Below are 10,591 nucleotides of genomic sequence, written 5' to 3'. Positions count from 1 at the left end.
TCCATATCTACCAGAATCTAGCAGTATGGGAGTTGTTTTCCAATAGCATTAATTCTCTACTACAGATGACACGGCCTTGTTACAGAGTCCCAAGACTCACTTTATTGTGAGATTCTCACTGAAGGTTCCTGTAGACTCCATAAAGCATATTTTCTCACCTGTGATATCTCTGATAACATAGGATCTGCCAGATTACCTATGTGCAAATGGTTAGACAGTTTGCACTAAAGCTTGGACCTGGAACAAAGCCTATTTCTGCCCTTGAACTTGAAGGCAGACTTTGAGTGCAGACTTGAAGCTGTCAGCTTTTTGTGTCATCTGTATATAGGCCAGGAAAATATGGTTAGGTGCAGAGTATGCTACTTCCAGAAGAGACACACTAGCTGTTGTGCTTCCTTATTCTTTGTAGAATGTGCACAATGCAATAATTTGTCTTTTACTTTAGAGAGTGTATCCTGGAATGATCCTGATTTCTTGATCCCTACAGGAATAGCAGATGCTCCCGAATTTCTATAGGGCTTATCTCCCACCCTATAAAGTGCACGCTTCAGATACAGAATGTCTATATCGTCCAGATTTTTTCACACGAGGCAAGAGAGCCCTGACACAAAACTATAAATGTGTATCATTGTTGACCTCATGTGAATACAAAGTGTTTATCTTTTTTCTTCTGATTAGATTAGAAAATGGGGGAATCCCTGGGTGGCTCAGTGGTTTGGCGCCTGCCTTTGGCCCAGGGCGCGATGCTGGAGTCCCGGGATCGAGTGCCGCGTCAGGCTCTCTGCATGGAGCCTGCTTCTCCCTCTGCCTGTGTCTCTGTCTCTCTCTCTCTCTCTATCATGAATAAATAAAATCTTAAAAAAAAAAGATTAAAAAATGAAACATAAATCAAATACGCCTAAAGTTGTGTTAATCTGCTGTATGGGGTCTCTGTTGCTAACAGGATGATGAGTGAGCCAGATATATATAAAAAAAAAAAAGAAATTTATAGAAACATATTCTGAGATGGATTTTGAGATACAATGTGTTTATTGGAAATCAGCTTCAGGGAAGGAAAGGGACATGAAGTAGGAAAAGAAAAAGGAAGACGTTGAACTGCAATAGACGTACAACAAAGCCCTAACAAATCTAGATCTCTGGAGTAGGTATTGTTCATCAGAGTTTCCATTATTAATCTAAAATGACCCAACTTTTATCCCTTCCCCTCACTCAGTCACCAGACACAGCTGTCTGGGAAGGTCCTGCCATCAGACAAGGTATCTATCTGAAAATGATGGAGACACTGAAGGGGCTAACATCTGGAGACTGTCTACTGATTAAACTCACTGCAAGAAACTGTAAATGTCAAAATTTAGTTGCTGATCAAATTAGGAACTACTCTGCTTTCAAAATTCTGATTATTATTTGATATCACAAGTGCCTTTGCTGTTTCGGTCACAGATGGCTGGGTTTGCTGTTACTGGCAGCCGGAAGTACTCACGGCTGTTAAAGTAGAACAAAATATGCCATCCCAAAATATACCACTTTGGTATGTTGATCATTTTGAATTAAAATTGCTTACAAAACGGTCTGGTTCAAGAAAGATATTGGTACCCTCTTTTGTCCCCCTGAAATCAGGAAATAAATTTCTACTCTGAAAGATACCATTCCTATGCCAGTATCCTTGCCACCAGAGATAGGGACTTTAGAGCCAAGAAGTCTGTATAAATAAAGCTTGTTGCTTCTTTACCAATTTATTACCCCAAGCCCAAGCCCCTTTGGCTTTTCAATTCTTTAAAAATTTATTTCTTGTCTAGTAGGTATAAAAATTGTCTGCTTTGGGTACTTCTTTGAGTCTCATATGTTTAATTGGTATGAAATTAATTTTTTTCTCCCTTTGCTGTCCATTTAATTATTAGGCCATCCAAAGAACCTACCTAGCAGGAAAGAAGATTTCCACTCCTACACAATACAGCAGCAAACCCTTCTGCAAAGATGGGCTCTAGCAGCAGACCTCTATGTTTGCCATGCTTTGAAATGATCCTTCTCTCCTAACCAAATTGGCCTTTGAAGAGAAGCCTTGAAGGGTAATGGTTCCACTCTATGAGAAGGGCAGGTCATAAACATGGAAAGCAGACAGACAAAGCTTGTGTCCTTTCATCTCTATACTTCTATCTCTGCCTTTAAATCCCACCCATACTGATATGGGAGTGTGTAAAGCCAATAGTCTGGAGCAGGTGGGGGTTAGATTGTAAAGATCATGAGCTACATCATGGATGGCTTTTCCTGTCACCAGTGAGGAATGAGACATTTGTGTGCATGGGTATGTTCAGAAGTTAAGATTCTGCTCCTCTAGGACACATCAAATCTCAGTGAAATCCTCATTTCTGAAGTTAAATTTCACTTACAGTCTCAAGGGTAAGTGAGGGCAGGGCTTGTTATATGCCACCTCCACATAAATGCTGAATTGAATGGTTTTGAATCATTTGTTTCAAATAAGCTGCTGAGTTTTCTGTTTCATTTTGTTGTGTTTTTAACTAGCTTTTGGCTTTTAAAACAGTATTAATTTTATTTTTCTCTAAGTTTTTTTCTAGTCAGCTAAACTGCAATCTTTCTGATAGCAGAAATAGACTTTTAATGGAGTGTGGAAAGAGCCTTGCATCTTCCAAGTACCACTCAGAAGTACAACTTCTTCCTCATTGAAGTTCTAAAACTTAAAAACACTGTGTCAAAATTAGTAATTAACTAGGAGAGCTTAACAGCAAACTTGACAAACAAAAGAAAGGATCAGTAAGCTTAAACCTTCCAATATAAATTGTCTAAATTGAAATGCCTGGAGGAATAAAAAATAATTATAAAAGAACAATGCCTCAAGGAAAAACATCAAATGGGCCCATCATGTGTAATTAAAGTCCCAGAAGAAGGGGAGAGATAGAGTTAAGAAATGTTTGAAAAGATACAACAAACTCAGGAAACTTCAAGCAAAGAAAGTCACATGTAGACACAGCATAGCTGATTTGCTGAAGATAATATATTGATAGCTGGGGGAAAAAGACTTTCTGTTAAGTAGCATAACAATAAGAATGATGACTGACTTCTAATTAGAAATATCACATGCCAAAAAAAAAAAAAAAGAAAGAAATATCACATGCCCAAAGACAATAAAATATCTTCGAAGTACTGAAAAAAAATAAATTTGTTAATCTAGAAATCTATACTCAAAAAATTCTTTACAAATAAAGGCAAAATAAAAATATTGTCATATAACAAAAATGGAACAAATTTCAATGGACCATCACTAAAAGAAATAGTAAAGGGAAATTATCCCAAATGGAAGCCCCAAATTTTAAACAGAATTGATAAGCATAAGAAAGAGTAAATATGTAAAGAAATGTAAAATCAATCTTATAAATTAAAATCTTTGTTGAAAGCAATTATAACGTAGGATTTTTAGTATACGAGGAAATAAAATATAAGGCAAGAATAGCATCAAGCACAGAAGGTGGTGAATGAAATTATACTATTGCAGTGCAATTATGATACATGTGAACTGGTGTAGCATTAATTGGAGTGGACTGTAACTAGTTAATGATATACATTGAAATTCGTATAGCTGCTGAAAGAGCTAATACAGCTAAAGTGTAAATAGAGGGAATAAAAGCAATTAATGAATCCAAAAGACAGAGAAGGTGAAAAGGGGAATAAGAAACCGTCCAAATCATCCACATGCAGAATGAAACTAGACCACTCTCTTTCACCACACACAAAGATAAACTCAAAATGGATGAAAGATCTAAATGTGAGACAAGATTCCATCAAAATCCTAGAGGAGAACACAGGCAACACCCTTTTTGAACTCGGCCACAGTAACTTCTTGCAAGATACATCCACGAAGGCAAAAGAAAAGCAAAAATGAACTATTGGGACTTCATCAAGATAAGAAGCTTCTGCACAGCAAGGGATACAGTCAACAAAACTAAAAGACAACCTACAGAATGGGAGAAGATAGTTGCAAATGACATATCAGATAAAGGGCTAGTTTCCAAGATCTATAAAGAACTTATTAAACTCAACAGCAAAGAAACAAACAATCCAATCATGAAATGGGCAAAAGACATGAAGAGAAATCTCACAGAGGAAGACATCGACATGGCCAACATGCACATGAGAAAATGCTCTGCATCACTTGCCATCAGGGAAATACAAATCAAAACCACAATGAGATACCACCTCACACCAGTGAGAATGGGGAAAATTATTCACAAGGCAGGAAACCACAAATATTGGAGAGGATGCGGAGAAAAGGGAACCCTCTTGCACTGTTGGTGGGAATGTGAACTGGTGCAGCCACTCTGGAAAACTGGAGGTTCCTCAAAGAGTTAAAAATAGACCTGCCCTATGACCCAGCAATTGCACTGTTGGGGATTTACCCCAAAGATACAGATGCAGTGAAACGCCGGGACACCTGCACCCCAATGTTTATAGCAGCAATGTCCACAATAGCCAAACTGTGGAAGGAGCCTCGGTGTCCATCGAAAGATGAATGGATAAAGAAGATGTGGTCTATGTATACAATGGAATATTCCTCAGCCATTAGAAACGACAAATACCCACCATTTGCTTCAACGTGGATGGAACTGGAGGGTATTATGCTGAGTGAAGTAAGTCAATCGGAGAAGGACAAACACTGTATGTTCTCATTCATTTGGGGAATATAAATAATAGTGAAAGGGAATAGAAGGGAAGGGAGAAGAAATGTGTGGGAAATATCAGAAAGGGAGACGGAACATGAAGACTCCTAACTCTGGTAAATGAACTAGGGGTGGTGGAAGGGGAGGAGGGCGGGGGGTGGGGGTGACTGGGTGATGGGCACTGAGGGGAGCACTCGACGGGATGAGCACTGGGTGTTATTCTGTATGTTGGCAAATTGAACACTAATAAAAAATAAATTTATAACAAAAAAAAGAAACCGTCCAAATATAAAATAAATAGCAAGGCATTAGTGTTGCATTCAACATTTTTTGTGATCATATTGAAAAAATGGGCTTAACCACTCTACTCAAAAGACAGATTGTTAGAGTGGGTTAATAGCAGAAACAACAACAGCATACTAGCTACTCTTTAAATATAAGCACATAAACTGACATAAAAAAGGAAAATATACAATAAGACACCAATAATAAAAATAAATAAATTATTAGAACTTCACTGATAGCAAAGTAGATTTCAAGATAAAATGTTTCACCAGAAATGCAGAGGGATACTTCAGAATGATAAAATTATTAATTTATCAGGAAGAAATAGCAATCGAAAATACGTAGAAACCAATAAGATAGTTTTATTTTTTTAAAAGATTTTAATTATTTATTCATGAGAGACACACAGAGAGAGAGAGGCAGAGACTCAGGCAGAGGGAGAAGCAGGCTCCATGCAGGGAGCCGGACTTGGGACTGGATCCCGGGTCTCCAGGATCACGCCCTGGGCTGACGGTGGCGCTAAACCGCTGAGCCACCAAGGCTGTCCCAATAAGATAGTTTTAAAATATCTGAATCAAAAATTGAATAAATTAGAAGTAGAAATTGACAAATCCATACTCAAGTTGATCATTAGAATACTCATCTCAAGAATTGACACAGTGTGCTGATGAAAAAGCAATAGCTGGCTAACCTTAACTGGAATACTTCTGAAACTAGGGATAAAAGAGTCTGTTTGGGGACGCCTGGTGGCTGGGCAGTTAAAATGCCTGCCTTCAGCTCAGGGCATCATCCTGGAGTCCTGGGATTGAGTCCCACATCAGGCTCCCTGCATGGAGCCTGCTTCTCCCTCTGCCCATGTCTCTGCCTCTCTCTGTGTGTGTCTCTCATGAATAAATAAATAAACTCTTTAAAAAAAAAGAGTCTGTTTGTTCACAAATTATAATTTAGAAAAAAGCACCCCCGGTTGGACCCAGGGAGTGACAGCTGCAACCAGAGTCACAACCCCTTATTCTCTTCTCTTTAGTCTCACAAGACATTGATTGCAATGTCCTAAGTGCTGCTTAAGACTGACTATCTAAAATTTTCCTTTCTTTTCGTCTTCATCATGCCTGAATATTAGCCAAGAATAAAACTTCCTGTATTTGTTCCTTTCAGGACAAGCTGATACAATGTTTTTTAAAGTTTGTGAAATCCTAAGTATCAAGTATATTATACTCCACTAAACAAAATCAACATTCAACCATATTTGAGATCAGCCCTTATCTGCCTTGGGTCCCTTGTGAAGCTGCTATGAGACAGTATTTTTAAGATTCTAAAAGGTCTTTCATTTGTGTGACGGGGCTTATAAAGCCACAACTTAAAATAAGTCAAATCTTAAAGGGTTTTACAGTCACTTACCTATTAGGCGGGAAGCTGGGCGTGAGTGACAGGAAGATGGACCTCAGAAGTCCTAAGGGTGAACCCCAACCTAGGGCTGCCAAGGGACTACCCCATCCCTCTTATCTAGCAGTAGGTCTGTAGTTACAATATATCCGGGCAGGGGAAGAGTTAAGTTTGTTGCACTTGTTGCACTTGCGCAGAAAGCATCAACTTGTTCTTATTTGACCTGTATGTCTAGAACAGAAATAATGTTGTGGTTTCATATCCCCTGCAGGTATTTTGGATACATCTTGGGAAAGGATATGCACAGTTGGCTAATTATTATGTAATTCAGGCCTGTCACTCAAATGTTGTAACCCTAGGACCCACCCAAAAGAAAAAAATTAATATAAACCTTGAGTTTCCAGGGCCTTTGTCTCGCTTCACTGGCCTGCTCCTCCCTTGGTGTACACTTTAATAAAACTGCTCTGTTTTGGGCAGCCCAGGTGGCTCAACAGTTTAGTGCTGCCTTCAGCCCAGGGTGTGATCCTGGAGACTCAGGATCGAGTCCCGTGTTGGGCTCCCTGCATGGAGCCTGCTTCTCCTTCTGCCTGTGTCTCTGTCTCTCTCTGTGTGTGTCTGCATGTGAGACACACACATGCATAAATAAATAAAATCTTTAAAATGAAAACTGCTCTGCCTTACTTTCATTTCTCCTGTAATTCTTCACTGTGGCAGTAAAAAGAACAGAGGCATCTTTCCTCTTCCATTACATTTTCTGTAAAATACCTAGCTTCATCTTTACCCCCAGATATTTCCCTAGTACAGTCTGGATTAGGTCTTTGCCCTTTAGGACCTTTCTTACTTTGAAATCTTTTGTTGCAACTAACTGAGAATGGGATATTTTATTTTCTACTAATTTCTACTACTAACCAGGATTTTCAACTAATCCTGGTTCCTAGATTTCCTCTAAATTTTGTTTTAAATGAATTATTCCTTCATATTGTACTTCATAGCTCATATCTCTCTATCTGTGCTTTATCGTGTATAGCTAATCAATTTACTATTTTTGAATTCTTCCTGGCAATTTTTTTGTCTAGATCCAATAGCTTATTAAGTACATTTTTACTTTCCACATTACCACAGGCATATTTGTTAAACTTTCCACTACTACACAACGAGATTCCCCTTTCCTGTAGTTTCAATAACATTTTTATTTAGTTTATATTTCTGAAGCCCTCACCAGCATCTTTGTCAAAGTCTATAGGCTTCTGTTAAATCCTTCTAACATTTCATCCACTGCCTGGGCTAAAACCACATATCTTCAGTTTCAGATATGGCAGCCCTCTAACTCCAGATACCCACTTTTGCTACCGTTACTAACTTTTTTCCAGTTAATATTGTTGCATTACAATTACCCTATACATCATCAGTTTAAAACAACCATGTTACTCTGCTCACAGTTTTGTGGGTCAGAAATTTGGAGAGCTCGGCTGAGCTGTTACTGTTTTAGGTCTCTCATACAGCTGATATTAAATGTCATCTGGTGCTACAATCATTTTAAGATTCAACTTGGCTGTAGTTACAAGAGGTCTCCCTCACATGGCTGGCTGTTAATGGAAGTTTTTGGCTGGGAGGTGGGCTTGAGCTGTTAACCAGAGCACTTGCATGTGACCTATTCAACACTGTAAATTTTTTGTAGTCTAAATTCTTACATGATAGCTGGTAACTAAAGAAAATTAGGTATAGAGACACCAGGGTGGCTCAGCGGTTTAGCTCCTGCCTTCAGTCCAGTGTGTGATCCCGAGGTCCTGGGATCAAGTCCCGCATCAGGCTCCCTGCATGGAGCCTGCTTCTCCCTCTGCCTATGTCTCTGCCTCTCTCTCTCTCTCTCTCTGTCTCATGAATAAACAAAATATTTTTTAAAAAAGAAAATTAGGTATAAACATCATGATCTCTTCTGACCTAGGCTCAGAAGTTATATAGCATCATTTTTCTTTTTTTTAATAGCGTCATTTCTACCACATTTTGTTGCTTAAAGTAGTCATAAGCCTGCACAAATTCGAGTAGAGGCGAGTTAATCCACATCTCTTTCTAGGACATATGAAAACTGCCATATAACAGTCACTCCATTTCACAAATAAGAACACATCCCAGTTATTTGGTAAGTTAGTGGCAGAGACTAGAATAAAGCCCATGCCTACTGAATGTTTTATAATCTATTTGGGAAGTGACTGAGGACAGAGTTCTAATGACTATGAGAGTGGCCCTGAAGATCCAAATCCCTAATCTCTCCTGGGGCTAAGTCTTGGCAATGTATTTATTTTTTCCCTAAAATGCTTACTATTTAAAATGCTAAAATGTTCCCTTATTTAAATTTAAAAGGGATATGGAGAATCTCACCTCTGGCAATGACTTCTTTCCTGCACCCAAAGAGGGCAAGTTTTGATATCTAAACGCATCCCACATGGAGCAGCCATTACCCTTTTTTCCTCTTCTTCTTGGAAGGGGAGCAAGAAGGAAGATGAGTTTTTTGTTGTTGTTGTTTTTGCTTGCTAAAAATCAGTGGGGTTCTCTATAAAATCCTCAATTTTGTTCTTCTAGCCTTTAGGCAATCTATGAAATTGAAGCAAATACTGTGTCAGTCAACATCACTTTGAGCGGAGAAAGTTGCAACCCTTGAAATCAAGGGAAGGCTAAAATGTACATGTTGACTGAGAGTATGGGCTCTGAAGGCATCATATGTGAAAACCCTCTCCCACAAATGAGTCATTTCTGAGCTCCCTTCCAATTGTTATCATTATTATAACAAGTTATGTCTGACTTGTCAATGTAAGCATTTTTTCCTGGTCTTTTAGAAAATTCATACATGCTTGCTCACCTGGAGTGTATGAGAATTTTTAAGATAATAAGTGGTAAGAACTCCAAACAAAGGAATTTGAATACTTTTCAGAAAAGTGACAAAAATTAGTAAGATAACAGCTTGAATAAAATTTTGAAACACTTTGCAATCTGTGCTATTTTTAGTCATCTTAATGGACCTGATAGTCAACACAATTCCTAGAAAACCAGAAACGAACTGAGGTTGAATCAGCAATAAACTCCACTTCAACCAATACACTGGCAAGCCCAATTCAACAGCCAATCATTTTTCCTCATGATATTTGTGTTTTTTGCATTTATAAGTCCTACCCTTGCCTTAGATATTGGATATGGTCTTTATAGGGATGGTGTCCTTTGTTTATATTTGTAGAAGAGTGCAAAGAGTGCATCTTCAATGATATAAAGTTCTTGTCTCTAGAAAATCCTTGATGGTTAATCTGAGGATACTATCCCACAGAATTTAAATATCTTTATTGAATTTTCCTACTTTTCAGGAATCTGAATTTTCAACATTTCTCATGGCTATTATTTTTCCTTAATTATTGTCAATTGCAATTATTTTTGAACACTAGTAATAACAGATACATGATAATCAAGATGTTTCCAACAATGATGCCCTTGATTCAGCCAAAAACAAAAATCCACAAATATTAAGCAATACAAAAGTGATGTAACCTGAGGCATAGAGAGGCAAATACAAGCAACCAAAGCTTCCAGAGACTTAACTCTATAACAGAGACTGCAGTGCCATTCCATCACCTTCTTGAGTTTCCAAGAATTGAGTGTCCTGCAGTAAACATTATATAGCCCATCAGAGCTGCAATATCACCTGGTCAATCATTTCATTTTGCATGTGGGAAAACTGCAGCCCAAAAGATCATTTGTTAATATCACTCAATGAAGTCTTTGTAGGAAAGCTAACTTGTGGGTTAGGAAGACAGGTGTACCTAATGTGCAGCTCATGTGTAGTATTCCAAGATAAGCTTTACAGATTAAAACTTTTGTCAAGCAAAATGACAGCCAGCTGCAGCCTTTGGGACTAAAGATCTAGCAAAGGGTTGATTTGTATTTATCTTTCAACCAACTATAAATCCCTTGGGAAGGTGCCATGAGAGACTCTGTGTTTTAATGAGAATATTAGAAGATTTAGAGAGAGAAAGATCTGGTTCAATTTTCATATCTTCCAGTCAAAAGAAGTGTGACTTGGGGGCAAATTATTAATGTCTCAACTTTTGGTGTAGATCCAAATCCTCTGGGGAAATTTATTGAAAATCCAGAGACCTTACCCTGTAAATGTTTTATATATTTATTCTTAAAGGAAAAACACTATGCCAGGTGCAAGGGAGATATTGTTAAGGCAGCCATTGGTGCTTGCCCCTTGGAGGGAGGAGATA

The sequence above is a fragment of the Canis aureus genome, chromosome 3 (genome assembly GCF_053574225.1).
Source record: "Canis aureus isolate CA01 chromosome 3, VMU_Caureus_v.1.0, whole genome shotgun sequence".
NCBI lineage: Eukaryota > Metazoa > Chordata > Mammalia > Carnivora > Canidae > Canis > Canis aureus.
The sequence above is the reverse complement of the archived record's forward strand: the minus strand, read 5'-3'. Positions refer to the sequence as shown.